We start from the raw sequence: 26,466 nt of genomic DNA on the forward strand, positions 1-26,466 counted from the left end.
CTTATCTCCTTTGAGGTGCTTTTAAGTTGGAACATGAAAATATTTACCAAGATGTGACAGGGAAAGACCATGCAGAAGTTCCCCCATCTTGTATTCTTGTGAAAGCTATTTTAGGTTTAACTAGAATTTGATCTCCTTGATGAGAAGTCACATGGAATATTACCTAACTCTAGTCTAGGAACCCAGAGTCAAGAGGCCCTGGCTAACTTATTTTATCTTCTGATAAAATGCCTGTGTGTGCAAACTTCCCCTTCTATCTAACTGCTTATCTTAGCTTCCATGAAACTTCTTGCTTGTGCAAACTCCCCCTGCAGTCAAAGAAAGACACCAGGATGTAGTTTTTGCCTTAAAAAACTCCTTAATCATTTGCGAATGATATGATAATATACTTAAGTGACCCCAAAAATACCACCAGAGAACTCCTACAGCTGATAAACAACTTCAGCAAAGTGGCTGGGTATAAAATTAACTCAAACAAATCAGGAGACTTCCTCTACTTAAAGGATAAACAGGCTGAGAAAGAAATGAGGGAAACGACACCCTTCACAATAGTCACAAATAATATAAAATATTTTGTGTGAGTCTAACCAAGCAAGTGAAGGATCTGTGTGACAAAAAGTTCATGTCTCTGAAGAAAGAAATCAAAGAAGATCTCAGAAGATGGAAAGACCTCCCATGCTCATGGACTGGCAGGATTAATATAGTAAAAATGGCCATCTTACCAAGAGCAATCTACAGAGTCAATGCAATCCTCATCAAAATTCCAACTCAATTTTTCACTAGTAAAAGCAATTTGCAGATTTACTTGGAAAAGCAAAATACCCAGGATAGAAAAACTATTCTCAACAATAAAAGAATTTCTAGGGGAATCACCATCCTTGACCTCAAGCTGTATCACAGAGCAATTGTGATAAAAACTGCATGGTATTGGAAAAGAGGCAGGCAGGTAGATCAGTGGAATAGAATTGAAGACCCAGAAGCGAACCCATACACCTATGGTCACTTAATCTTTGACAAAGGAGCTAAAACTACCCAGTGGAAAAAAGATAGCCTTTTCAACAAATGGTGCTGATTCAACTGGCAGTCAGCGTATAGAAGAATGCAAATCAATCCATTCTATTGTCCTGTACAAAGCTCAAGTCCAAGTGGATCCAGGACCTCCACATAAAACCAGATACACTGAAACTAATAGAAGAGAAAGTGGGGAAGAACCTCAAACACATGAGGCACAGGGGAAATTTTCCTGAACAGAACACTAATAGTTTATGCTCTAAGATCAAGAATCAACAAATGGGACCTCATAAAATCACAAAGCTTCTGCAATGCAAAGGACACTGTCAATAGGACAAAACAGCAACCAACAGATTGGGAAAAGATCTTTACCAACCCTACAACTGATAGAGGGCTAATATCCAAAATATACAAAGAACTCAAGAAGTTAGACTCCAGAGAATCAAATAATTCTTTAAAAAATGGGGTACAGAGCTAAACAAAGAATTTTCAACTGAGGAATACTGAATGACTGAGAAGCACCTAAAGAAATGTTCAACATCCTTAGTCATAAGGGAAATGCAAATCAAAACAACCTGGAGAACCCACCTGACCCCAGTGAGAATGGCTAACGTCAAAAACTCAGGTCGCAGCAGATGCTGGCAAGGATGTAGAGAAATAGGAACACTCCTCCATTGTTGGTGGGATTGCAAGCTGGTACAACCACTCTGGAAATCAGTCTGGTGTCCTCAGAAATTTGGACATTGTACTACATGAGGATCCAGTTATACCACTCCTGAGCATATACCCAAAAGATGCCCCAACATATAAAAAAGACACGTGCTCCACTATGCTCACAGCAGTCTTATTTCTAATAGCCAGAAGTTGGAAAGAACACAGAGGCCCTTTAACAGAGGAATGGATGCAGAAAATGTGGTACATCTACACATGGAGCACTACTCAGCTATTTAAAACAATGACAACATGAAATTCGTAGGCAAATGGATGGAACTAGAAAATATAGTCCTGAGTGAGGTAACCCAATCACAAAAGAACACACAGGGTATGTACTCACTGATAAGTGGATATTAGCCAAAAAGTTTGGAATACCTAAGAAAAAATTCACAGATCATATGAAGCCCTAGAAGGAGGGAGAGCAAAATGTGGATGTTTCATTCCTTCTTAGAAGGGAGAAAATACTCATGCGAAGAAACACAGGGACAAAGAGTGGAGCAGGGACTGAAGAAAAGGTAATCTAGAGACTGTCCCACCTGGGGGTACATCCCATATGCTGCCACCAAACCCAGTCACTATTGCTGATGCCAAGAAGTACTTGGTGACAGGAGCGAGATATGGGTGTCTCCTGAGAGGCTCTACCAGAGCCCTACTGATACAGATGAGGATGTTTGCAACTAACCATTGGAGTGAACAAGGGGACCCCAATGGAGGGGTTAGAAAAAAGACTAAAGGAGCTGAAGGGGTTTGTGACATCATAGGAAGAACAACATCAACCAACCAGACCTACCAGAGCTCCCAGGGACTAAACCACCAACTGATGAGTACACATGGAGGGACCCACAACTCTAGCCACATATGTAGCAGAGGATGGCTTTGTCCAGCATCAATAGGAGGAAAAGCCCTTGATCTTGTGAAGTCTTGTTTCTCCAATGTAGGGCAATGCCAGGGCGTTGAGGTTGGAGTGGGTGGGTGAGAATGGGAGCGCCCTCACCGAAGCAGGGGGAGGTGGAGGGGCTTTGGAAGAAGGGGGAAAAGGGATAACATTTGAAATGTAAATACATAAAATGTACAAGAAAAATAAAATAAAAAATCTGTTACTCTGAACACTTGGTGATGTACTTGGGCCCCAAATACTTGAGGGTGACATGAAGACTTTCAGTTGGCTATAAACTGTGTCTGAGTGTTCCTTTCTGATGGGATGCCTGTGACAAAGGAATTTCTGTTTGCAGAATTAACCTTTACTTTTGATTGGTGGTGATTATGCCGCTGCTTAACCCTAGGCATCTTCAGCTCCTTATTGATTTTTGCATGCTACAGTAAAATGTCAAGGCATCAGAAGTGAAATTTGAAATCTAACAAGAAACAGGATTGTATACAGTTGTTGAACAATGATGAAACTCCCAACATCTAGCACAATTAAAGCAGCTAGCAATGGAGGAAGGCAATGACCTACCCAGACAGGAAACAATCAAAATCAAAAGGGTGACCTCACCACAATTGATTAAGAAAGGAATTTGGGGAAATGATGGAGCAAAATGAAAGGTTTTAATCACCCTGCACAAATCAGATGAAGACGGTATCATATTTTGTTGGAAAAGGGTCACCAATGAAACCCTCAAAATTCAATCACTGCTTGCCTCCTACCCTATTTCTATTTGACCAAGGAAGAGGAAGCTAAGAGTTCTGGTTTGTGGCATACCATCACAATAGCTCTATCAGGCATCTGTCTTGTATTCATCTGTTTGTCTGTCTGTGTGTGTTATTTTCCTAATCTTTTCTAACCTCATTCTTGTACAGCTGGTGTGCTGGGATCTCCTGATGCCACTCCCTTCTTAGGAAAGTGCGACATAGTCACTCCTGCCTGAATCATCTCTGTCCGAATGCATACATTCTGTGCGCTGCACTCTTGTCAGACAAGTTTGCTGTTTAGTAAGGACTTAAGTGGTAGAAAAATCTCAGGTAGGAGAAAAGACAAATGTCTTTGTCAAATATTTGCTCTCAGTGTAAATGCCATTGTCTCTGGTTAAATGAGGTACTGTTTCTGGTCATCAATAATTCTTTGATTTCTGAATGTGCCCATTTCTCCCTTCTGTTTTGTTAAGAAAAGGAAAAGGAAATGCCAGGGCTCTTGATTCTTAAGGAGCCAACACACAATCGTCCTTCAGAAATGAGGTTTATTAGGAGAAAGGACCTCAGCTATGCTTAGGTCTTGAGCTGAAAGAACATTAGAGAGGAAACAGGACCATATAGTAAAAACAGAGTAAGGGCCTCTAAAGAGAAGGAGAGGTGTGCTTTTGAAAACTTGGAAAGGAGATTTAATAAAAGGTGTAGCTTACCTCCTCCTACCCTTCTGTAAGAGTCCCCAAGCCCCATCCTCTCTTTGGCTGTGGGCGTCTACACCTGTGTGAGTCAATAGCCATGCTGGACTCCTTTCATTCATGTCCTTGGGATTGGGTTAACTCATTCAAAATGATACTCTCAAGATTCATCCAATTGCCTGCAAAATTCATGTCTTCGTTTTTTCATAGTTGAATAGTATTCCATTGTAGAGATGTACCACATTTTCTTTATCCATTCTTCAATTGAGGGACAGAAGTCTCTGTTTAGCTCTATGCCCCATTTTTAAATTGGGTTATTTGGGTTGTTGATGTTTAACTTCTTGAGTTCTTTATAAAGTTTGGGTATTTGTCAGATGTAAGGTTATCAAAGATCCTTTCCCAATATGTAGGCTGCTGTTTGTCCTACTCACAGTGTCCTTTGCCATACAGAATAGGAAGAAGGATTGCAGCCCCTAAGGGGATAAGGAACTCCTCAGGAAGACCAATGAATGAACTAACCTGGAGTCCTTGGGACTCTTGGAGGTCGAACCACCAATCCAAAGAGGATACACTGGCTGGACTGAGGCCTCCCCCCTCATATGTAGCAGATGTGCAGCTTGGTTTTCATGTGGGCCCCAAACAACTGGAACAGGGGCTCTCCCAAAAGCTGTTTCCTGTCTGTGAGATATGTTCTTCTAGATGGGCTGCCTTGTCTGGCCTAGTGGGAGAGGAATTGCCTAGCCTCGAAGACACTTGAAGTGCCAGGGTGGGGGCATACCCAAGAGGACCCCCACCTGCTCAGAGTAGAAGGGGATGGAGGATAGGGGAATGATTATGGGAGGGGGTGACATGGAGGGGAGCAGTGAGCCGGATGTAAAGTGGATAATAAAAGGTAAACAAAAAATTTAAAAAAGAAGGCGGAGCTAAAAGATCAAGACCGTCTTCATGGTGGGGATGATGTATGAACATAACACACATCTTAGTGTTAAAATTGTAGCTTAAAAGGGATTTGTGAGTGAGCATATTGTTTGTAAAAGTTGCTCAAAGAGTAGAGCAGTAACCTTTACTATTAAGTGACTCGGTTAGGCATTATTGGCTTATGAGCAAAGCACTCAAAGGTGTGCAAATGATCATTAAGACTAGTCTCTGATACTTAGCCAACTTTTAGACCTATTTAAATATATCTATTTAAATGTATTGTTTACATATGTTGCTAAGGTTTATAATTAAGAAGATATTTTGTTATATACTGTACTTAACATATAAGCCTAATGGAATTTTTAAATTCATAGATACATATGGCCCTCCACTTGTACACTTGACCTAGGCTTTGCATATGTTATGTATGTACTTTATTCACTTACTTATACATTTAACTATAAAAAATGCTATTGCCCCATAGACTTTAATCTCACTTTGTCTGTTTTTAAAAACTTTTTATTGCTTTGTGAGTCATCATGCACCCCAATTCTATTCATCTCCCTGTCTCCTCATATCTGCCCACTGCTCTTATAGCCACTCCCCCAAAATAAGCACACATACACACACACCAACCCAAAGCATAGAAAACATCTCATTTTTCAAGCTATAGTATGTCACAGTGTGTCCCATAGTATATATCTCTGTCCACACATCTTCACTTGCAAATGTTCGTTGCAATGAGTCATTGGTTTGGTTCAAGATCTTTGGCTTCTGTTTCACCATCAATATTGGATCCTCACCAGGACTCCTCTTGGTGATCCAGTTGTTGCTTTGTGTCATGGAGATCCTGCAGCTTTGGATAAGCAGGACTGGCCCTTTCATGTGTCCCAACCATCTGCAGATGATATAGATTTTGGGGTGGGTCAACTCAGAGCACTGCATCTGGGCCTGGGTGGTAACAGAGCTGGTTAGCACACTGACTCTCCCTTATCAGCACCAACAGGGTGAGCTCTCCATCACTATTCTGGCTAGGCCAATCAATGCTGCCATTGGTAGGAGGCAGAGTCAGCCCTCCTGCTCTCATACCCTCAGATTGACTAAGTGGGACCCATCCTCCCGAGCCAGCTCTACTGTACTGCTCAAGCAAGGCCCGGAGCCCACTTTCCTTATAGATACCAGCTATTATTCTTCTTATTTTAATGACAGTCCCATTTAGCCCAGACTGTCTATGTCAAACCTACTATGTCACTGAGAATAACAATAAACCCTTGATTCTTCTTCCTCTGTTTCCCAAGTGATGTGGTTTCAGGTATCATGCCTTATCTGCATTTTGATTTGTAAACCAGATCTTGCTATGTGTCCTTGCCTAGCCTTGAACTCACTATATAGCTCAGGCTGGCTTCAAACTCTGAATCTCACTATCCTCCTGCATCAGTTCCCCAATTCTTAGATTATATGTGTGTATCTACTAGGTACCTTTCTTGAAGGCAGATACTCAGAGGGATTGCAGAGCTTATGAAGTTCACACAAAAAGTAATTTCAATGTAGACCAATGGTATGCAAGCAAATCTCTCTGAACGATTAGGATGACCCAAGGGAAGAAAGCGAAATACTAAGAAAATCTAGGCGAAGAGTATTCCAGAGAGAAGCAATAGATAAGAACTCTGCAACCAACTGTCTTGGGCTTGAAGATTAGACAGAAAGTTGAACCTCCTGGAATGCATATGGGACAAAAACAGAGACCAAGAGAGCTTGTGAGGCCCAGGGAACCAGGAATTGGTGTTTTATTCTCGGTTGAATCCCACAGATTCCTAAATAAGGAATCTCATTTGCTACCCTTGATCATATTTTTTATTATATAAAATTATGAATTTTTTTTGTTAATTATTGTCATGGCTTGAGTCTGGAGGACAGAGGGTAACGTTTGTGAGTTAATTGGTTCTTTCTACCTTGTGGGTTCCAGAGACCCCAACCAGGTCATCAAGCTTGTCAGCAAGTGTCATCTCATCCTATAATAATTTTAAATGTGATCAAGTTAAAAGTTCACTGTTAATCTATGTGTTGTCCATTTTAGTGTTTGCATTTTACGCAATGTGTTTTCATCATGTCCCTATTGATTGGTCAAGCTGTCTAATCACCCATTAGTCTTATTTAGATGTTTCAAAACAATCTGTAGACTCCTTAATATTTATTCATAAATAATTTAATATGAATGTCACTACCTGGAGTTGCAGGCTTTTTTCATTTTGACAAAAATCTTATGTAAACCACAATGTGCTAATTGTATATTTTGACACATACTTGTACCTGGGCAACTCGGACTTCTTTCAAAGTATAGCCTGGTGCCAGCATAGTTGTGGGGATGACAACGAGGAGTGGTGTACTGACCACTGGTAAAGCTCTTGCCTAGTATGTGCAAATCTGCTGAGAAAAACAGACAAATAACAACCCCTCCCACTAAGTCTCACTTGGCCACATGCCTACTGCCTACAGTACTCATAGTACTTACTCCTGTGAGCCTCTGTACCACTGCCCGAGAGGCCACACCCATGTTGATTTTTCCAGTCAATTATTGTATCTTGTTGTAAACATCTCTCAAACATGTTCATAAGATATACACTTTCTTTTTGAGGTCAGTGCTTTTCAATTAGCATAATTATATTGCGATTACTTCATGTTGTTCATTTGCCTCGCTTTGTAAAATTGTAGATTAGCATCCAATTACATAAATATATGTTACATGTTCTCTTCTCTATTGACGGACATTTTGACTATCTCTAGTTTTGAGCCAGGCTCTCAAAGTTGCATAGAACACTCTTGTAGAATTTTTTTTTGTCAGCATATACGTTCTCTTCATAAATCTATGGGGATAGAAATGATGGGTCCCAGAGTAGGCACGTGCTTAAGAAGGTACAGAGATCTTTCTAAAGTGCATACACTTTTCTCATTTGATTAAGAAAAATAATGATTTTTGCTTAAATTATAGAGGAAAGTAGGGTATAATAACATAGGCCAAGATATGGAGATATTATCGGCCTGTAGCTAGATCTTTATGTAGGCTTAGCCAGAACTTCTGTAAAATATTTGAATAATTTTGGTTGCTGGGAAAGCCAACATCTGACTCAGAAGGAGATAAGCAGTGTATCTTGGAGGTATGAAAAGAATTTGACAAGTTCTACTTACAGGAACGCACCTTTCATCGTAGAGGAAGGTATTCACAGTAAAGCTTACAGGAAAAACACTCCTGAGTCCTCAGTGTGTTTATCAAATGGGTGATGGGCATATCAAGTAGTAGCTATATGGATCTAGAAAAACTACATAGAACAAACCATATAGTTTTGAACTACTATAAGCCAATACTTTCCACATCGCAGGCCAATACATAAAAATACATCACCCTTCTAGACGCCCCATCTGGTGACCTGTTCAATTTATGAATGCCTTGCCCTTGATAGAAATGATGGTTCACATGTATGATCTCAGTACCAGGGAGGCTTGAGTGTAGTGCTGCTGAAAGCTGAAGGCTAGCCTCGGCTAGCTAATGAGTTCCAGGTTAGCCTAGGATAGAGTGAGACCTTGTCTCAAAAAATAAAAAAAATGAATAAAAAAATACAAAATAATAAAAAATTGTGGGGGTATGTCTTTTATGTCATAGCATGTGAGTTTAGCCTCCATTTTATTCTTTACCTTATAGCCCAGTTTCCACTCTTCCTCAGTGTCTGGCAATTGTCTCTTTATGATGCAGTGAGACGCTGCTGTTTAGTGTCTCAGTTCATTTATTCACCCGACTCCCAAAATGATATACTCATTTGATTTTCCATTGTTAGTTGAGATTGACTGTAGCCCTTTATTTATTTTTAAAATCATAAATAATATAATAAATGATAATAAATAAAATTTGTTTTAAAATAATCAGTAAGTTACAAGGTAAAACAATATAGTTAGATATGACTATATGACTATATGAATATGTATTCTCTCTTTCTTTCTCTCTCAACCACCTACCTACACAGACACAGACACAGACACAGACACAGACACAGACACACAGACACAGACACACACACACACACACACACACACACACACACAGACACACACATAGACACACACACACACACACACAGGTTCTTGGTTTTAAAAATGTTGATGGGAGGGCTGGAGAGATGTCTTAGTGGTTAAAAGCACTGACTGCTCTTCCAGAGGTCCTGAGTTCAAATCCCAGCAAGCACATGGTGGCTCATGCCCATCCATAATTGGATCTGGTGCCCACTTCTGGCCTGCAAACATACATAGTAAATAAATAAATCTTAAAAAACGTGGATGGGGGTTTAAAATATACTCTTATCTGCCTGGAGTACTGGTAAATGTACTATTGACATCAAAGTTTGGGGTAAAAATCCAGGCTTCTGGAGCCTCTACAGGCTGTATTTAGCCACCAGTTTTGGGAATCGCAGTGGGCTGGGCTCAACCACTCAGCCCCAAACGTCATTTAAAGAGAGAATCTGTGATAAAAAGAAAAATGAGGATAACATAAAGGGATTCAGTGCTTCCTGCAAGACTCTCTCCAAGGACATGGCAGGGGAGTTGGTTTAAATCAAGGAAGAATTGGGTGGCAGGGCAAAAGGTGTACGTAACTGAGCAGTTCTGGTCTTGGTGCTCGTTACCTGCCAGGTGGCGGAAAGAAGTCCTTTCTGCTTGTGTGGAGCCATCTGGTTCCTTAAAACCCCTAATCCAGGCTCAAACCCCTTCCTCATTGATAATTAGCCTCACTCTGTCATTCCATCTGTGAGCTTGCACCCGCGTGGCTTCCGGTGCATAATCCCTCCTCGCAGGGCCGTGTATCGATCAATCCTGTTGTTCTTGGAATCCACAATGGCTGTCAGATGAAGACAATGACTGGACACCGCCTTTTCTTTTGATGCTTTTAGTCACTCTCTGGGCTCGAGTGAGGAGTCGACGCTTTCCCGCGAAAGCAATCTAAGGGATTCTTACAGTAACGTTCAAAAGAAAATGGCTGTATTGCCAAGTTGCACACAGTGTGCAAAACTGTGTGCGTCTAGGCCAAAGGGGAAACGCGCTAACATAATAAAAACACTAACGAACAACTCTTCTTCAGCTAATATGGCTAATACTTTGCATTTCCCACGAAGGAATTTTTTTTTTCATAAACGACGCAAATTTTGGCTGTTTGTGTGTGCAATGATGTAACGGCCTGTATGAGGTCCTTACCTTTGTGTTTGTCACCAGGTTGGACCTCAACACCAAAACCTTGCACGTGCTAAGCGAGATCTCTACCACCGAGCCGCATCCCGGCTGGTTAATCGCATCTTTGTGAACCTTTTTCCTTTTTATTTACATAAGAGATTTCAACTAGGTTTTTCCTCATTTCACAAACTCTGCAGCAATATGACTTCACGGGATAAACCAAAGCTAGGGGTCTGTTACCTAATATAGAGTCACCCGTGAGGCCCTACAGTAAAACGTCCAGTCTCGTCTATGTCTTTCACTCAGGAAGGATAACTTCCCTTCTGACATTAAGAGAAGCAGCTGCTTTCTATGAAGACATTGCCCTCCAGTGCCTCTACTCTGAGGAATCATAGCTCTAATCTCTCTGAGCTCCTCCCAGGTGAGCTAACTGCCTTGTCCCTGCTTTACCTCTTAACATAGCACTCGGATTAAGAAATGGGGGGTCATTGTCTTCAGGGACAAAGAGCTCAAGTAAATAAAACATTTTTATTTTAAAGCCTTAAGTAGACCAGCTAGCAAAGCAAAACAACCCAATCTGGTGACTAGGAATTTTTCAGCTGAATGTCTCTTTAGACTAGCTCATGGGATTTATAGAGATTTCAAATAATAGCTCAACTTGTTTGTTTTCCCCCTCCGCAAATAATAAAGGAGCAGTTAGGGCATCTATTATGGTTCTCGGCCAAGTGGACGGTGTCAAACCCCTCTCAAACTCTTATTCACAAAAATACCTAGTAATTACATGAATAATTGCTATCCTTTTGGATAAAGGCACTATGAAAAATATTATTCAAGTTCCTTCCTTACCTCCCCCTGAAAACCAAACAAACCTTCAAACAGGACTCTGAAGAGCCTTTGTTTTATGTTAGTGACGTTGAATAACACCTTTTGTAAATCTATAGATCATCCATCAAAGTTCAACACTGAAATTCTTCGCGATTTTAGAGTTAAAATTATTCCTGTGCCAACTGTTGGCTTTGTTATAATTAAATGTTAATTATTTCCTAAGTGACATCTTCTATTTAATGAAGTTAGAGAATAAACACATTAGGAGCATAATTGATATTTAATGTAGAATATTGCTAAATGTTGTTTCATGACCTTGTGGCCACTGTAAACTAATGATTAGGGATTAAGTTGATCGAGGCCTGAATTCTCAATACATTGAGTGATTTAGTGCTACAGTTGCTATCTGTGAGTAGAATGAATTAGCTTAATGAAAAAGTTACCTGTAAGCCATCTTCACTGTGACCTGACGAGAAAAACATGGTGTCCTTATGTGTCTGGAGGGACACATAGTTGAAAATAGAGTCATCCAAATCGTGGACTGTGGATAGGGGCCACTCCACAAGCTGTTTCCCACTCAAGTCATAATTAAATAAGTTCATTAGCTAAAAGTAAGCCTTTCCAAAGAATAATAGCAATTTATAGTGAAACTCTACGTGTTTATATCATGCGCCAATAGCTTGTTTTATGGATTTTTTAAGACCCCTGGCTGCACAAGATGCCAAAAATAAGTAACCGTGTACATGTGAAACTGTGAAAGAAAAAAGTCTTACTGATTTAAAACAAAGTTTTGTCTTTAGATTAACAGGAAATTAGAAAATATTGACTCTGCACCATGAGCCACTGAAAGCAATGGTTAAAGACATAAGCCAGTCAAAAATTTGTTTTTAAGTATCTGTAAGTAATTGGACAGTATAATGTGAACCATAAACACTGAACTGATTATTTGACTCTTGTCATCCATCTCTGATTTAAATACTTTTAATGGCCTAAAAGAGTTGGTTTTCTGTTTATTGTCTTAAAATCGAGATATAATTTAAATGTCCTGAAAATCTACATTTTCCAGCACAGTTGTGTAGATGAGGTAACTTCTAACATTCTAAAGCGTTCTATAATAGCCATGAATGGCAATGGCTATTTCAAAATAATGAGGAGTAAGGACTTAGTGTCTCTCAAATGGGAAAAAATGGCAGAAATCTGAGGTCAAGAGTCACAAATTACTGTGATTACAAACATTTGTAGATCTATTTAATTGTAGAGCATAGTTCAAAATTAAAAGTATATAAAGTATATAATAATCATCTTTTATTTTAGAAAGTGAAACTGGATGGAAAATAAAAAAATAAACTGTATAGTATTACTCTAAACCAATGACCAAATGCTAACCTATTAGCTGATGGTTATCTTAGCATCCTGTGTAGTACAGGAGAAATCTACTATCAAGCTAGCTTATAAAGGTCTTCTCTAACTCTCAGTGTTGTGGAGGCAAGAGAAACTGAAGCACCCTTTTAAAGAGAGCTTGTGACCTCCTTGAAAAGGCAAAACAGAAATACAGAAAATGAACTGTGAACTATGAGGGCAGCAGCAATATTGGTCTGTGACAGAATCTGTACCAAGGAGGTGAATCCTGCCAGAGGCAGAAAGACAGAAGTAAGAGGCTGGAAGTGAGCAGCTGAAGGATGCTTCACTACCAGATGGCGACCCAAGGAGGATGTCCTTTGGAAACTGAGGGGGCTCTGAATAATAACAAGACTGGTTATGTTGGCTCATGATTCTCTGAGAACCTGCGGGTAGAAATGTCTGACCCAGGTGATAGTGGTGGGTCTGGCTTGATACTAATGAACTGACACAGAAGAAACCACAGGCTCATGGTAGCTTAGCCTCAATGCTGGAAGAGAGGACCCCTAAGCTTTTGGATGCTCATCATTAGCAGAAATACATTTTTAATTTTCATACAAATATATCTATCTTTATGTCATATATCTACTCAATAAAACAAAAGAACTATATACATGTGGGCATCTGTGTGGATGTACATAAACAGAGAGCAAGTGAAAATTCAAGGAGACATGCTTAGTCTTTTCAATTTTATTTATTAAAATATAAATTGGTATATATTCACTAAGATTCATGAGTAGATCGACACCCTATTTGAACATGGTGTTTTGGATTATTTACACATTTAAATATTATATTTGTTTAAATTTAAATAGTTTTAAGGACATTAGGGAGCTATGCTTGTCTGAGAACCTTTATTAACATTACACTTCCAGCACTGGAAATGGACATTTTGATGTTCTTCTACACAAGTGTCTTTGAAAGGGGATAAACTCAGGGACATTTTGCATTAGGCGAGTGATTTTATTGTCTCTCTTTGGAAAGAAAGCTGTGGTAGAGGTGGGTGGAGGTAATATGGTAAGTTACACTGAATGCCTGACAGGCCACAATCTGAGATAGCTGTCCGGAGAGTAAAGTCCCCTTCCCCTTCACCAGGTCATGGTGTGTGTGTGTGTGTGTGTGTGTGTGTGTGTGTGTGTGTGTGTGGTGGGGGTTGGGGGGTGTTACTGTACTAAGGACAGGAGAAAATTAACATTTACTGCTAAGGTAAGCAGCTCTATCTGAGTGAGGAAGAAAGACCCAGGGAAGGGGAAGCCAGGACCAGACAATTCTGAGCAATGTGTACATGAAGAGGAATGGCTGGCCATGCCAGGAACTGGCAAAGAAGGGAAGGAAAAGGGTTGGGCTCTGCTTCTTTTCAGTGACACATGTCCACAGGCCATAGTGAATGTGACTTTGGTCTTCAGGTTTGTCAAATTGTGTGGGTTTGGTCTTCTGTCTTTTGTTACTGGAGCTCAATTCTACCAGAATAACCTATTCAAACTGGCCAAATTTGTGAACTAGGAAAAGCAGTGCCAAGGTCATCAGTAGTATTGATGGGATGGGAGAAAAGCACTCTCCTAGGAGACTGTGAGATGTGGAAATAGTCCTAGGGGAAAGGGCCTGAGGGCATAGTATGTCTGGTGGTGTACATATCTGGTAGTGTGTATATGTATGACCATGTATATATATATGGTGGTGTGTGGAGAAGGATGTTGTTTTTTAATCTTGTCTGGCCACTGTTTGGCTTTCTCAATAGGATTTTCCAAGGCAATATGTGGCTTGCTTCTCCCTGATTTCCTGTAGACTGGAGGGGCTTCTTAAAGGTATCACAGGGTTATTCTGTATGGAGCCGTTTTATTCATATGTACAACATGCAATTTTATCCTCAGGTCATCTGAGTGTTGTTAATATCATAGGCAGTCAGTGAGTCAAAGAAATGTGGTCCAAGAAGCATCAAAGTTGATCCTAGCTCTGAGCTCTTGTTAGTTTGATTGGGTTGTCTTGTTCTTAAAAGACCCATAGGTGTAGAAGAAAGATGAATTTCTCTTATTTAATAAGCAATGGTATTGAGCTCAAATATGTGCAACTCGACTCTCAAATCATTCCCTTAAAACATTTTGTTAATTTAGGGAAAATTTTGTGGAACTTGAATAGCCAGACAAGTTCCCTTATTTTTTTTTCTTCCTGAATTCATAAAGGAAGAGAGCCAGATGAAAGGAGAAGCCCCCTCCCCATCATTTCTTACAGCAATAGCTGCTCTGGTGCTTGAGGCAAAGCCCACGGCACTGTTCGGAGTCTGAGTCTTTAATCTCTGGTGAGAGCTTGAGAGAGGTATGGGAACTTGTCTTAACCAGCTTGAAACGAAGTGGGAGAGCATAACCCACCTCCTCCCTTCTGGTGACTTTGCTCACAGAACTTACCTTGCCCCAAGAGTTGCTATTTGCTATCCCCTCCATGGCTAGGAGGGGAATTTTGGCACAATGGAAACAAGAAATCCTCTCTAAATATTGTATGGGAAGGAAACAGTTTCCAGTCTTCATGTAAAATAATCCACAGATGGGTCTGAGCCTGGAGGAATCAGACGAATGCTCTTCATTCCTACTCCCACGGGGATACAGGTGAAGTCTATTTGATCCAGACCTGAGGATGCTGTTGGCCTGGGGCAAGGATGTGCAGCTGCAGAGAAAGCAGTAGACCAGAGGGCTGGATCTAGAAGTCCTGAGCCTTCTCTGTGCAAGAGCAACGAGTACCTATTTGGAGTTCACGGTGCGTAAGGCACCTGTCTTTGCTGGCAGCACTCCATCCTCACTTCACTGATCCCACAGTGGAAGAAATTTCTAAAGGGCTCACAGACAGTCTGGTCTGTGAACACAGGCTCCTAGTTCTGTCTCATAGGAACATGGAGGAAAATTTGAAGAAAACCAATCACAGAAAACTGATTCATAATCTAAAGTCTCTATGATGCTTACTTGCATGTCTTGTATGGCTTTATGACCACAGTGAATGATAGTGATAGGAAATAATCCGTGAGCCAACTGCTCGAAGGTACAAGGTAAGGGACAAGACTGAGGAATTCGTTCATGACGCATCCGACATCCATCCTTGGGTTGGAGTGGAAAAGCATGAGGTACCAGCCACAGATCCTGGGGCACACGTGTTAGACTGAATATTCACAGTGGTAGCAGAAGACACATCACAAAATTGCACAAGATCAAGCTTATTGTAGTGAAAAGAATTTTCCCTTCTAATGATTACATTCTTTTAGAATAAAATGTCCTTTTCTTATTTATAGAGGAGACAGTGTGCTTGAGGTGAAGTCCAAGACAGTGTTCAAAGTCTGTGTCTTTAATCTCTGATGAGAGCTGGAGAAGAAGCATGCGGACTTGTTTTACCAGTTTAAAACAAAGAAGGGATGGGACAGTGTGTGCATGTGCACGAGTATATACATGTGTATGTTTAACATGCTTACCTGACAGAGAAAAAGTGGATAACATTCTCTTGAATGATTCTGAGAAACATTTTTGTCTCTGAAATCATAAGGTTGAGGAAACAGTGTTTTGATGGTGTTTCTGAAACTGGAATTCAAGGACGTGCAGAACAACTGTGGTCAGGAGAAAGACCGCTGTCCTATCTTCTCATGTAGTGGAGACAGCAATCTTATCAAATCATTATGTGAGACCTTCAGGAAGGTCCATGGGACCATCCCATGAGGTCAGAAATTATAACAATTTCCTTAAAATGTCTTAAATATTCATCAATTTAAAAATATTCTTTTTGTATTTGAAAGCAACTGTTTTGTACCATAACTTTAAAGACAGCTTTCTAAGAAATAACATCCTTTTAAAAAGCCCTGCGTAGGTGTGTATCCATGGTTACAGTGACAATAGAGGGGAGCATTTCTTAAGATGGAATTTTGTTGTTGTTGTTGTTGTCCTAGATTTTTACATTAGCTTTGTCTGAATTTGTTTTAATCCCTTGTGGTTTGAGAGACTGTCAATTTTTTGTCATTTAATATAGTTATTAACACTATTTAAAGTTTTTTTCTTATGTTTCATTCCTCCGGGATTTCTTAGGTATCTAGAATATACTAAATATTTTAGATATAATATGAAACAGGACCTTAAGTTGTAACCAATTGGCCACAAAAAGCTTAAACTGAGAGTTAAAACAGCTTAGTATGCCTTAAGAACACATAAGGGGAGATCTCAGAAAAAATTAACTTCAAGAAAGGTTTTGAAGAGCATGAACCATCTAAAGTAGAAGTAAAGGACGAGAGGCGGGTGACAGGTATCAATGAAGGAAGTCTCAAAAGGAGGAAGTAACATGCAGAGGTCTAGGATAGAGGCCGCATGGGTGGCCAGACACCTGAAAGTGACTTCAAATGATGTCCATTCTGCACTAAGTTGAGATGGTGGAAGAGCTCAGACCAGAGTGGGAGGAGTTGGTTGAAGGAAAGGCTTTGACAAGCATGCGAAGCACATCATGCGAAGGATAACAGGGAATAATTGAGTTCTTATGAGTAAGGAGGGTCAGACAGTTCATTTCCGAAGTCCACTCTGCCTTGCCTGTGTAGAACAACTTGATCAGGAACAATTAGCAAGGCATGGAGATCAGTGGAGGACAGTAACCTGCCCAGCTGACAGCTGACTGTGGTTTTAGCCACTTAAACATCATCGGAAGACTGTTGGACTTTTTTTTTTTTTTGTCCTTAATCTCTAACTCTATAAAATGAAAGTTGAGAACCTCCCGTTTCTCAATAAATGGCATGTATACTAAGACCGATAGCTAATGTTTAAAGACATTCCACCTTTCATCGGGATGGAATATGGCTGGCAATATGCTAGCAAAGCATGCAACCTTTCCTTGAGTATCCTTCAAATTCTTAAAAAGCTATAGCAGAATCCATGCAACACTTGTTAGTATCCTTTCAACAGAGTGTGCTATAGTTCACATGGAAACCAAGTTTGCTGTCGGTAACTAGAAATATAAAAGCAAATGCTTATTTCTTTAAAAAAAAAATCATAGAGCACATAATGGGTGGTAGAACCTAGTCCACAGTGGAGAAACACATTGTCTTGCTGCCTTTTGTGAAACTTAGTTTCTGGTGAGAAAAAAGCAGTACCTACATCAAGAATGAGACAGATGAGCTTTCTCTCCTTTTCTGGCTGGAACCATGGAGGCTGTGGAGAGAAGAAAAAGGGGTACTTTTCTTTCATTGTGCCAGAAACCCTTAAGAAAAAGCGAAGGAATTTCGCAGAGTTGGAGGTGAAGCGCCCGAGGAAGAGGTTTGCCCTGAGGACACTGCAAAAGGGAAGGAGGAAGCTCATCTATGAGACCGCAAAGCACTCTCACAAGGAATGCAGGCAGATGTACGAGCCTGAGATTGGATGGCTAGAACGGCAAGGAGAGCTGGAAACGTCTATGGGCCCACAGAACCAAATTTGGCGTTTGTCATCAGAATCTCAGTATCAATGGAGTAAGCCCAAAGGTGCTCAAGGTATTGCAGCCTTGTCGTCTTCGACAGATCTTCAATGGCACCTCTGTTAAGCGCAACATGGCTTCAATTAGCATGCTGAGGATTGTGGAACCATACCTTGCACGGAGGTACCCTGACCAGAAGTCAATAAATGAGCTCATCTACAAGTGAATCTATGGCAAAATCAATAAAAAGCAGATTGCCTTGACAGATAATTCCTCGATTGCTCGATCTCTTGGTAAATTTGGCATCATCTGCATGGAGGATCTAATGCATGAGATCTATACAGTTGGGAAACGCTTCAAGGAAGCAAATAACTTCCTGTGGCCCTTCAAACTATCTTCCCCACGAGGTGGAATGAAGAAAAAGACAACTCACTCTGTAGAAGGTGGAGACGCTGGCAACAGGGAAGGCCAGATAAACAGGCTTCTTAGACGGGTGAACTAAGGTGTCGCCCGTGATACTTTTATAATCTGGCTAATGAACAGTCACAGCTTGGCAAATTGGGAAAAAAAGAACGAGACAGACAGTATTTTTTTTTGTAAGACAATTGACATAGTAGATAGACAGATGTCTGAGTGGTTAGCACAGCCTTTACTGCTCTTACAGGGGATCCAGCTTCAGTTCCCTGCATCCACATAACAGCTCTTTGACATCTGAGGGCACTCTGAGGGCACTGCATGTACATGGTACACACACACACACACACACACACACACACACACAGAGAGAGAGAGAGAGAGAGACAGACAGACAGACAGACACACACACACACACATATAAATATACACAAACAGACATAAGCATACACACACATAGACCACACACAGAGGCAAGAAAACACATACACACATAAAAGAACAATCTTAAAAGGAAGGAAGGAAAGAAGGAAGGAAGGAAGGAAGGAAGGAAGGAAGGAAGGAAGGAAGAAAATTGACCCTCAGTGAGCCACCTTGACTAAAAACTTTGGAGAATGGAGGGAGGCGGGATCCGCACCAGGGTGGAAGTGTGAGAGAAGGCTGAGGGTGTAAGCTGCGATGATAATCCCAGGGTGTTTTCAAAAGGAAGCAGAGTGGTAACTTATGAGAAATGTCAGGCCAAGGGGACTTCTAGGACATAAAAAAATGCACTATCTACTCATGGAAACAGCCTGATGTTCAACAGCACCTGGTGTTGTATTAGTTCCTAGGGTCGTTGTGAGACAGGGACAGAAACAGAGTAATTTGGGACTGTGGCCATGTCACTGCTATATACATGATCAGATGCCCTGAAGCTCGTGGTTACCAAGACCCCACTACTTCTGAAAGCCTCTGAATCCTTGCTTGTCCCTTCCTATCTTTGACTGAGGAATACCCAATGCTTAGTGTTTCTTGGCTTGCAGTTTCCTCCTCCGTTTCTACCTTTGTCCTCACACAGTCACATTTTGTGCCCCGTGTCTTTACTTCACATTTTATGACACCAATCGCATTGTGTCAGGATCCACCCTATTCCACTGTGACCTCTTCTTAACTAATCCCATCTACACCGATCCCTTTTCCAAGTGAGGTCAAGTGCAGTTTAACCTGTAATGAACAAAGTGGTAGCTTAAGGGAGATAAAGGGTGAAAAATTGCTAAGAGATGTTTTCTGTTCTTGAGAATGATCTGCTGCATGGATGAAAATAGATGATGTAGTAAGCAGAAAAGAAGGCCTTGTAGAGAAGAGAGAGAAGAGGTCCATTGTATCGATACTGGGGCATTGGGGCTTAGAAAATTTACTAGCTGTTATAGGAGGGGCATTAGAATTGAGGTAAGAGTGACCTGTAGATTCATTTATAGGAAGAGAATATTTCTTTTCTCATTATATAGGCAGTTGAATGCTTTCAATTAGTTTTGGCCAGCTATGGACAACATATAAGACATTTCAATGAGGATGACTCCCATAGGCTCATGTGTTTGAATGCTTGGTCCTCATTTAGTGGAACTGTTTGGGAAGTATTAGGAGGTGTGGTCTTATTGGAAAAATGTGTGTCACTGTGGGTAGGCTCTGATGTTTCAAAAGCCCAGACCACTCTCAGTGTCACCCCTCCACCCCCCATCTCTCATTCTCTGCAGATCAACATGTAGCTATCAGTTACTTTCTCAGCATTGGGCCTACCTGCTGCCTCACTCCAACCATGATGATAATGTATTAACCCGCTGAAGCTGTAAACAAGTCCCCAGTTAAATGTTTTATTCTATGAGTTCCCTTGATCACGGTGTCTCGTCAAAGCAACAGAACAGTAGGTAAGACAGATGCCATTGAAGTATTTCCTCTAATGGGGCTGGGAATTTAGCTCACTAGAATGCTTGTCCAGCATGCATGAGGCACTACATTCAAGTACTATATAACTGGTCATGGTGATACACGTCTCTAATCTCTGCATTAGTGAGATGAAGGCAAGGGACTTGGTATTTTTTTTTTTTTTCTTGAGTATATCAACTAGTGACATGGTATCCATTTTAGTTTGTACACTATGCAATGCTTACTTGATAGTAAACCACTTAATAAATCATGTCTTACAATGCAACTTTTATTAACAAGGGACGCACAATCGTATCTTCTTAATGAAAAGGAAATGTTTTTTCCTTTCTCTTTCTTTCCTACACTTGATCTTAGGCAAAAGGCCGAGAAGCGATTTTCTCTTTCTTTTCATTCTTTATTTTTGCTTTAGACAGGATCCATGATAGAATCCAGAGTAAGTTTTACCTCACAACAGTCTTCCTGTTTGTTCTCTGAGTGATGGGATTACAGGGAAGTACTACCATGCCTAGATCATACAGACACGATGTCGTAATCATCATTGATACTGCGTGTGTGTGTGTGTGTGTGTGTGTGTGTGTGTGTGTGTGCGCGCGCGCGCGCTTTTCATTTGCAAATCCAGATAACTCTTGGGTGGGAAGGCGAGTGTGGTCTATCGGGAGCACAGAGAAGGTTAACTAACTTGCTGCTACGCATGCCTGCTAGCTAACTCAACTAACTACTTGGGAGGCCAAGGTAATAATATCCCAAGTTGAAGGACTTTCCAACACCTAACGAGATTGTATGCGAAAATAAGCATAGAAGAGTTGGTGGTATAGTTCAGTGGTCAAGCATGTGCCTAGCATATGCAAGGCCCTGGGCTCTTTCCTCAAAAAAAAAAAAAAAAAAAAAAAAACAAGTTCAAGGAGGCTTGGGGGTGGTGTGGGGGTTTATTCATACTGAACACATACAGGAGGCCTTGAAGGAGGGGGGCATAACCCATACACACACAAACATATAGACATACATATACCCATAAACATACACGCACTCACACATAAAACATGTGCACACACACACACACACACACACACACACATACACACAGAGACAGAGAGAGACAGAGACAGAGAGAGACAGAGAGAAAGAGAGATAGACACAGAGAGATTTTTTTTAAAAAAGCTATTAAACATCAATTAAGAAAACCAAAAACCACAATGATTGAAACAGGTTTAAAATATCAAAGGAATGATACAGTGAACGAGCACATTGAGGCTGGTCACAGAAGCTTCACGGGCTGATCAAACACTGCAACTTCTTTGTACTTTAACCCGGGCTTTTTGGCGAGCAGCCCAGTCGACATGGACTCTCTCCTGGTTTGTTGGTTTCTCAAACATAGATCAGTTTGTCAGTGGGTAGTGGGATTTGCCATCTGTATCAATATTTATATCAAAAGGGAGGATGACAGACTCAAAGCCCAGTGTTGTTTATAATATTCAATTTTGACCTGTGTTTTAAATGAGTCAAAACTCAATAAAATTCTTCTCTGACTTTACTCCTAAAATCTAAGAATTTAGACCCTGTGAACTATTCTTTTCTGGTTAAAGCACTAAGTCAGTTTTCCAAATGTTTACATACTAGGATAGGAATGTCAGATAATAACTCATGTAAAGGCTTTTTGAGGAAAGTAGCTTGTCAGAAGTTGGCGGCAGTTGGCCAAGGTTGCATTAATTTGAATGATATGGTAAGAATATTGTTTACTCTTGGTTCTGACCAGACCTGCTGCACAGGGCGGATTACCCCAGAGTTATGATGTCACTCTACTCACCGTGGATTTGGAAGAATAATTATAGATAATATTTTTGTTTCACGGAATTGGCCTTATCTCCATAAACATGGAATTTTAAAGGGTCAGCAGAAAACAGAAGAGTAAACACCTTGCTGATATCAAGGTGCTTTAATTATCATAAAACCAAATCCTGCCTGTGGTAGCAGCTGGCTCTGTCCTTTGGTTCTTTGCTGACCTCAGATCCAGGTGCAATGCCAGGGGATTAGAAGGCCCACATTTTTCTTCCTTTCCTAATCACTGTCATTTTTCTGGCATTTCTTTCCAGCCTTGGTTAAGACAAATGTATTGAATGTATTGTTATTACACGGCTATGCAAATATATTCAATACCTACATACTTAATTATATAATCAACATCTAACAAATTCTTATGCTGGCACAAAAAGTAAAAGGAAACAAACACTCTTAAGACATTTTTGTCTTCTCAAAAACATTCAAATCCTTGGGGCTGGAGAGATTGCTCAGTGGCTAAGAGCGCTGACTGCTCTTCCAAATGTCTTGAGTTCAATTCCCAGCAACCACATGGTGGCTCACAACCATCTGTCATGGGGTCCGATGCCCTCTTCTGGTGTGTCTGAAGACAGTGATAGTGTACTCACATACATGAAATAAATAAATCTTTAAAATAAGAAAAGAAAAACACCCTTCAAATCTTAGGATGATACACAGGGAACAAAATACAAATAGCATTATATTCTAAAGGTGGAAAACAACTATAATGCTGGCAAAAGTTTGCTTTATAATTAACCTTTTATGTATTAAACAGGAAGAAAAAGCTCGGATCTTGCAGTTTTAGATTTTGTCAGATTAAAGGTTTGGGATGCCTTTACTTTTAATTGAACGCTTACTTTTTTGGTAGCATATTTAGTATTTATTTAGATTGTTTTAGATTAAATGCGTCTACGTTAACAGTACTTTCTGAGCATTTATTCTGCAGAGTAGTGGCTTCCCAGAGTTCACGGGGTTGTTCATTACCTCGACTCCCTTAGATGTTAACGTTTTAGTCTGGATTTCCTTTTCACTGGTGGGAGTGTGCAATCGCAGTAGGGAAGTTTTATGGAGCATAAAAGTTTTGGCCTTGAGGGAATCTTGTTCCCTAACAAATCTAGGGTTTGTAGACTCAGCTCTTGTTCTTCCAGTGAGGTAAAAGCTCAGATAGACAACAACGCATCCTCAACTTAGTTCAAAAGCCAAGAATTGGCAATTGTAATTTGACACATTTTTTTTAACTTGTAGGAAGACACTGAAAGAAATGAGGACTAAATTCAGTAAATCAAACGCACACCACTGTTTTGGTGAGAGAAATCGAGATGTAGAAATAGTGAGCATCGAACTCCACAGTTTTCTGGAGTGAATGCCACTGTAGCAGCACGCTCAGCTTTGAGATGAGCAAAGTCTATGTAACAGGCAATGGGACTTTGGAACACACCTCCCCCACCCCTGCTTTTTGCTAAAATTAAAAATCATAAGTTTTTTTTTTTCTGAGTAAACATTTGGAGCTCTTTTAACATGAAAAAACCTTGCCTAATTTAATTCCCAGACTTAAATGTTAAGTCCTTTTTTTTTTTTCTTTTCGTTTATTGGAAATCTTCTTCCTTTACATTTCAAGTGTTTTCTCCCTTCTTGATTTCCCCTCTGAAACCCCCCATCCCATCTCCCATCCCCCCTGCTTCTAAGAGGAAGCTCCCTCACCCACCCACCCACCCTTGCCTCGCCGCCCTAGCATGCCCCTCCACTGGGGCTTGCAGTCTCCATAGGACCAAGGGCTTCCCCTCCCAATGATGCCAGACAAGGCCTACATATACGGCTGGAGCCATGGGTCCCTCCATGTGTACTCTTTGGTTGGTGGTTTAGTCCCTGGGAGCTCTGGGGGCTCTGGTTGGCTGATATTGTTGTTCTTCCTATGGAGTTGCAAACCCCCTCAGCTACCTCAGTCCTTTCTCTAACTCCTCCCACTGGGGACCACATTCTCAGTTAATTGGTTGGCTGTGAGGATCGGCCTCTGTATTTGTCCGACTTTGGCAGAGCCTCTCAGGAGACAGCTATATCAGGCTCCGGTCAGCAAAGCACTTCTTGGCATCAGCAATAGTTACTGCGTTTGGTGACTGCATGTGGGATGGATCCCCATGTGTGGCAGTCTCTGGATGGCCTTTCCTTCAGTCTCTGCTCCACTCTTTGTCTCACTATTTCCTCCTGTGAGTATTTTGTTCCCCCTTCTAAGAAGGACTGAAGCATCCACACTTTAGTCATCCTTCTTCTAAAGCTTCATGTGTTCTGTGGATTGTATCTTGGGTAATTCCAAACTTTTGGGCTAATATCCACTTATCAGTAAGTGCATACCATGTGTATTCTTTTGTGACTGGGTTACCTCACTCAGGATGATATTTTCCAGTTCCATCCATTTGCCTATGAATTTCATGAAGTAATTGTTTTTAATAACTGAGTAGTACTCCATTGTGTAAATGTACTACATTTTCTGTATCCATTCCTCTGTTGAAGGACATCTGGGTCCTGTCCAGCTTCTGGCTATTATAAATATGGCTGCTATGAACGTAGTAGAGCATGTGTCCTTTTTATAGGTTGGGGCATCTTTTGGGTATATGCCCAGGAGTGGTATAGCTGGGCCCTCAGGTAGAACTATGTCCAATTTTCTGAGGAACCTCCAGACTGATTTCCAGAGTGGTTTACCAGCTTGCAATCTCACCAACAATGGAGGAGTGTTCCTATTTCTCCACATCCTTGCCAGCATCTGCTGCGACCTGAGTTTTTGACGTTAGCCATTCTGACTGGGGTGAGGTGGAATCTCAGGGTTGTTTTGATTTGCATTTCCCTTATGACTAAGGATGTTGAACATTTCTTTAGGTGCTTCTCAGTCATTCAGTATTCCTCAGTTGAGAATTCTTTGTTTAGCTCTGTACCCCATTTTTTAAAAGATTATTTGATTCTCTGGAGTCTAACTTCTTGAGTTCTTTGTATATTTTGATATAAGGCCTCTATCTGTTGTAGGATTGGTAAAGATCTTTTGCCAATTTGTTGGTTGCCGTTTTGTCCTAATAACAGTGTCCTTTGCCTTACATAAACTTTGCAATTTTATGAGGTCCCATTTATTGATTCTTGATCTTAGAGCATAAGCTGTGTTCTGTTCAGGAAATTTTCCCCAAGTGCCCATGTGTTCGAGTCTCTTCCCCACTTTCTCTTCTATTGGTTTGAGTGTATCTGGTTTTATGTGGAGGTTCTTGATCTACTTGGACATGAGCTTTGTACATGGTGATAAGAATGAATCAATTTGCATTCTTCTACATGCTGACCTCCAGTTGAACCAGCACCATTTGTTGAAAATGCTGTCATTTTTCCACTGGATGGTTTTAGCCTCTTTGCAAAGATCAAATGACCATAGGTGTGTGGGTTCATTTCTGGGTCTTCCCATTCTGTTGATCTATCTGCCCATCTCTGTACCAATACAATACAGTTTTTATCACTATTGCTCTGTAATACAGCTTGAAGTCAGGGATGGTGATTCCCCCAGAAGTACTTGTATTGTTGAGTCTAGTTTTTGTTATCCTGGGTTTTTCTTATTCCACATGAATTTGAAAATTGCTGTTTACAACTCTATGAACAATTAAGTTGGAATTTTGATGGGAATTGCATTGAATCTATAGATTGCTTTCGGCAAGATGGTCATTTTTACTATATTAATCCTGCCAATCCATGAGCATGGGAGGTCTTTCCATCTTCTGAGATCTTCTTTGATTTCTATCTTCAGAGACTTGATGTTCTTGTCATATAGCTCTTTCATTTGCTTGGTCAGACTCACACCGAGGTATTTTATATTACTTGGGACTGTTATGAAGGGTGTCGTTTCCCTACTTTCTTTCTCAGACTGTTTATCCTTTGAGTAGAGGAAGGCTACTGACTTGTTTGAGTTAATTTTATATCCAGCCACTTTGCTGAAATTGTTTATCAGCTGTAGGAGTTCTCTGGTGGAATTTTTGGGGTCACTTAAGAATACTATCATATCATCTGCAAATAGTGATATTTTGACTTTTTCCTTTTCAATTTGTATCCCTTTGACCTCCTTTCGTTGTCTAATTCCTCTGGCTAGGACTTCAAGTACTATACTGAATATATAGGGAGAGAGTGCACAGCCTTGTCTAGTCCCTGATTTTAGTGGGATTGCTTCACATTTCTCTCCGTTTAGTTTGATGTTAGCTACTGGTTTGCTGTATATGGCCTTTACTATGTTTAGGTATGGGCCTCAAATTCCTGATCTTTCTTAGACTTTTATAATAAAGGGGTGTTGAATTTTGTCACATGCTTTCTCAGAATCTAATGACATGATCAGGTAGGTTTTTTTTTCTTTGAGTTTTTTTATATAGTGGATTACTTTGATGGATTTCCATATATTGAACCTTCCCTGAATACCTGAGATGAAGCCTACTTGATCATGATGGATGATCATTTTGATATGTTCTTGGATTCAGTTTGCAAGAAGCTTATTGAGTAT

General features: G+C 40.5%; 1 protein-coding gene and 1 pseudogene across 1 annotated transcript in view; both read left to right on the top strand.

Moving 5' to 3' along the window:
• Positions 1 to 26,466, top strand: part of Slc39a8 (solute carrier family 39 member 8) — a 146,983-nt gene that overhangs the window by 31,818 nt on the left and 88,699 nt on the right. The gene's annotated exons all lie outside the window — the stretch shown is intronic.
• LOC108350116 (60S ribosomal protein L7 pseudogene) lies at positions 17,514 to 18,524 on the top strand (annotated as a pseudogene).

Source organism: Rattus norvegicus, chromosome 2 (assembly GCF_036323735.1).
Source record: "Rattus norvegicus strain BN/NHsdMcwi chromosome 2, GRCr8, whole genome shotgun sequence".
Classification (NCBI taxonomy): domain Eukaryota; kingdom Metazoa; phylum Chordata; class Mammalia; order Rodentia; family Muridae; genus Rattus; species Rattus norvegicus.